Here is a 4952-nt window from a genome sequence, read left to right on the forward strand (position 1 = left end):
TAGAACAGAGTTTATTCAGGGCATAGGGATGGGAGTCAATGGGGTAGTAGAGGCAGAGAAAGGCAGAGAGAAGGAAAGAGCAGAGAAGCAGAGGCCGAACATGAACACGTGGAGAGAGAGGGGAGGGGAGGAGAGGGCAAGAGGGGGCAAGAGAGAGGCTAAGAGAGTAAGAGGCAAGAGAACTTCCTTGGTCTTTATAAGTAAACAAAAGTTGTTCAATTTATATGTTTACCTTTACAGGATGTTTGATGATACATATTTGTACGTATTTTTACATTTTTACAAGCTACAGGAAGTTTATGAAAATTGCTTTTTTTGCCAGCCACACAAATTTTAATAAAAGTCCACAATTCTTTAGGTACTAGAAACTGTATTTTATTTACCTTCATTTGTTAGCATTCTAAATAGTATATAAACATTATAAAACAAATTAATCTGTTTGTGACCCGGGCCTGTGATAGGAACCATCAATTATCCAGTAGTGACAGGGCTTTTCCTGCTTGTGTTCCCAGCCCCTTTCAGTCTCTGTGACTTGTACTTTCTTGGTGAATCTATCCTAACCATTGTGAAAGAGGGACCAAAAAAAAAAATACCAACTCAGTATCATGAGATTTAAGAGACGGCCCAACAGTAAAAAGACCAAGGTCTTGGGAACTTTCAAACTCCAGGGGTTCCTACCCTTTGGTGAAGTTCTTTCTGGGTCCTGGGCTGAGAAGCCAGCGGCTCTGTAAACCGAGCACACAGATCTGAAGACCTAGTGAGGGTCTGGACAGTAAAGTACATGGGCTTGTGACCACCACTAGCGACATCTAGCCTCAGGACTTCCCAGGTACCTCTCTGTTCCCGCACCACACCTGGAAAAGTATGAGGGATACAGCAGAGGTCAAAGACAGAGTGATCAGCCCCAGTTAGGGTGAGGGGGGGGGGGGGAGAAACACTGGCCAAGTGACTGCAGAGTTGGTGACATTTGCTCTTGGGAACGAGAGGTAGGACCCGGAACAAGGATGACCTCTGGAAGGGGAAGGACAGTTCCAGCACTCAGATGTGGGAGTGATCAGGCTTGAAGGAGCTGTTAATGGGCATGCCCAGGTACTGAGCCTGCATCCATCCACATCACCTTGGCCAGCTTCACATTCAGCTTGCCCAGGTGGGTTTCAGCCACTGCCTCATCCAGTTTCTTAGGCAGGAAGTGAACCCCAGTGGGGTGTTTATCAATCTGTGCCATCACCTGGTTCGTGAAGGACTTGCTCATCACTCCCATGGCACAACCCAGGTTGACCAGATGGCCTTCAGCCAGCGAGATGATGCAGCACTCATTCTTTAGTCTGTAGTGGTCCACTTAGGACTTGATGTTCTCCACAGTGTTCTCATTGAGCCACTTCACATCAATCTCCACATCGAAGGGTCCAATGTTACAAACAATGGCAGCATCCTTTATCTGTTCAAAGTGCCGGCCAAGGATGCTATCAACACAGCCTGTGGTGGTGACAAAGATGTTGCCCTCCTTACTGGCCTCATCCATAGTGGTTACCTCATAGCTCTCCATAGAAGCTTGCAGTGCACTGATGGGGTCAATCTCAGTGATGATGACTCAGGCCCTGAAACTCCTCGGGGCCTGGGCACAGCCCTTGCCTGCATCACCATAGCCTGTCTGCAATCATCACATCTGTGGCCCATTTGATGCCATCTGTGAGGGATTCCTGGCAGCCATAGAGGTTGGCAAACTTGCTCTTGGTGACATAGATGACAGGCATTGTCAGTATCCCACTGGCCATCATGTAGAGGTTGAGGACTCTAGTCATGGTCTCCTCAGAGATACCTCGGATGCCTGACAGAAGCTGTGGGTATTTGGTAAGGATGAGGTTGTAGGGTCACCACCAGCATCCAGAATCGTGTTCAAGGGTCCATCCTTGAAGTGCAACATCTGCTCAATGCACCACAGGTACTCCTCATCTGTCTCACCCTTCCAGGAAAACACTGGAATGCCAGCCTTGGCAATGGCAGCTGCCGCATGGTCCTGAGTAGAGAGGATGTTGCAGCTGGACCACCGCACCTCAGCACCCAGGCCCACGAGAGTCTCAATGAGAGCAGCAGTCTCCTCAGTCATGCACAGGCAGCCAGCAATGCGAGCGCCCTTCAGTGGCTTGGAGGCTGCATACATCTCCCGCATGCGCATCAATCCTGGCATCTCATTCTCAGCTATGTCCAGGACCTTCCATCCCCAGGCAGCCAGTCCGATGTCCGCGACTTTGTAGGGCAGTTTATCAGACATGCTGACCAGCGCTTCTGCTAGGAGTGATGAACTCAGGGAAAGGGGTCGGGAGGTGCCGGGACAGGGTGAAAATTACTTTGAAATAAGAAAAAATAGCCATTTACTTTAAAGCATATGAATACATACCTCTTCTTTGGATATTTTAATATTGATTTAAGACAGATAATTAATAGTTATTGGTAATCTTGTATAAACTATAATAAACATCTTTGCTCAAAAAAAAAATAAATCTAACAAACAAACACCCTAGCTAAGACAACAACTGCTGTTGGACATCCCAGGTTCATGCAGGCTCTGACTTCTTGCCTTCCCCAGTTGAGCTTTCCCTGTCTTAGTGTTATTTACTGTGACTGGAGTTCTTGGACACTTGTTTTTCTTGTCCTCTTCCTGTCTGTGCTGCGGAATGTATGCATTTTCTGTTGTTTCTTTTCCCATTGCTCACACGTCCATGGAGACAGCAATCTATTTCCAGGACAACTCTTGGGGCTTGTTAATAAATTAATTGGTGAAAAGACGCCTCTCAGGGAACAAGTGCCAGAGCCTTTTTATACCTCTGAACTTTCTATCTCCCTTTCCTTGCTACCTCACTTGAATCTGATAAGAAGGAGGGAGGGCAGGTTAAGTGGCCCTTTGGGCTCAGGTTCCTTGTGAAAGGGGATCTGAGTTGCAGGCACTGTAGAGATAAAGCTACAAAGGCATGCAAGATACTGATGTCATGTGATTTGTTACCCAAACCAGAATACTTCAAAGAGTTTAGGGCATATAGCAGAGGACAGTCTTATCTGGCATCAATGGGAGGAGAGGTCCTGGGTCCCATGAAGGTTTGATAGGTTCCCCAGTGTAGGGGAATGGAGGGTGGGAGGTGGGAGTGGGGTGGGTGGAGGAACACACTCAGAGAAGCAGGGGGAGGGAGGATGGGATAGGGAGTTTGGGGGGGGGGACCAGGAAAGGGGATAACACTTGAAATGTAAATAAATTAAGATAATTTAAAAAATAAAGAAGAGTTTAGGGCACTGAAATAATTCCCTATGCCAGAGAATTTTTACCTGTTGGCTGAAATTTGATTTTATTATATGGATAGATTATGAAAGAGTTCTATTAAAAAATAATGTCTGCTGGTCGGCCAGGGTGGCCTGGCTTTGTTTTTAGGCCAGGTCTCTGGGACAGGCCCGGGAAAATGGTGTTGGGCGTCTGCCCTGTGAGTTACCTATTGCTGGGCTGCCAGGTGGCCTTGCTGTTGGGGAACCTGGGGCTGAGCCACAGTGAATGCTACTGCGGAACTGGATCTCACACTCTCAGGCGGGCGCTGCTCGCTCGCCTGGAGGATCTCGCAGTCATCCTTTGCTCTTACCTACCAGAGTTTGTAGATTGTGATGGTCCAGCGGCTTAGGTTTGAAACGCAACTACATCCCAGGAACTTGGTTATACTTGTCTCAAGTTTGGGGTCAAGCCTACAGTGATGTGGAACACATTGCAGTCCAGTGCACAGCCCTGGAGGGAATAGAGTGTGCCAGCCCCAGGGCCTTCCTACCAGAAAATACGCCTTGTATCAAGTACACTGGACACTGCTTCATAACCACGCTTCTCCTCTACTCCTTCTTCCTGGGATGCTTCGGAGTGGACTGCTTCTGCCCGGGACACACTGGAAGAGCAGTTGGGAAGCTGCTAACACTGGGAGGACTGGGAATCTGATGGAGCTTATTTTGCTCATCACTCAGGGGCTGATGCCTAGTGACCGCAGCAACTGGTGCACGGTCTACTAAACCTTGCTGCTGCCCTGTGCAGGCAAAGAAAGCGAGAGCCTGGCTGCCAAGATAATTACTACAAACTCTGAATTCTCCTCTGAACATCACCGTCCTCTCTAGGAGGAAGGACCAACCGAATTCCCCCCCCCCCCCAATCTTAACCTTGCAAACCAGAATGACAGGCAGTACCCTTCCTCACTTGCAGAATCTCAAAGATCAAAGATGACGACTTCTCTCCAGAGAAGTCAGTGATGTTTCTGTGTGGCAGGATCTTCAGGCGTTTGGAGCAGGGGGAACCAACAGAATAAACCAAGCGAATGTTTATCCATCCACAGCCTTTTGTGACCCCAAATTTTTATGCACAGATCAGAAGCTGCGCCAATGAGAAGTCTTCAGGTGATGTAGAAATGACTGCGGATTTTAATACACACCGAAATTCTGAGTTTGAGAATTTAAATTGCAGAATAAAGTTTTGTTTTTGCTTTTTTTTTTTTAAACCGACTTCCAAAATAAAATCATTCAGAATGATGGAGCTAAAGGTCAGCCTGAGCCACATGGCAAAGCCAACAAAGAAAGAAGTTCTTTCTAAAAAGAAACTATATATTACATAGTAATGAATATAAGAGAAAACTCCCTTATTTATACTGCTTATCTGAACATTAAGAATAGCATAAACAGAATAATCTTTTTCTTTTTTTAAAGATTTATTTATTTATTTTATGTATATAAGTACACTGTAGCTGTCTTCAGACACACCAGAAGAGGGCATCTGATCCCATTACGATTGTGAGCCACCATGCGGTTGCTGGGAATTGAATTCAGGAACTCTGGAAGAGCAGTCAGTGCTCTTAACTGCTGAGCCATCTCTCTAGCCCATAAAGAGTAATTTCTCGATAATGTCTTCGACATCACATTACTAGTATTTTTCTAAAAAT

The 4952-nt window shown here is 46.5% G+C and overlaps 2 pseudogenes; one reads left to right on the forward strand and one right to left on the reverse strand.

The window, feature by feature from the left end:
* Positions 1 to 996: 996 nt before the first annotated feature.
* On the reverse strand, positions 997 to 2272 carry LOC127674961 (adenosylhomocysteinase-like; annotated as a pseudogene).
* A 1021-nt stretch (positions 2273 to 3293) lies between these two features.
* Positions 3294 to 4460, forward strand: LOC127675144 (TM2 domain-containing protein 2-like; annotated as a pseudogene).
* The last annotated feature ends 492 nt before the right edge of the window (positions 4461 to 4952 follow it).

This window comes from Apodemus sylvaticus, chromosome X, assembly GCF_947179515.1.
Source record: "Apodemus sylvaticus chromosome X, mApoSyl1.1, whole genome shotgun sequence".
Lineage (NCBI taxonomy): Eukaryota > Metazoa > Chordata > Mammalia > Rodentia > Muridae > Apodemus > Apodemus sylvaticus.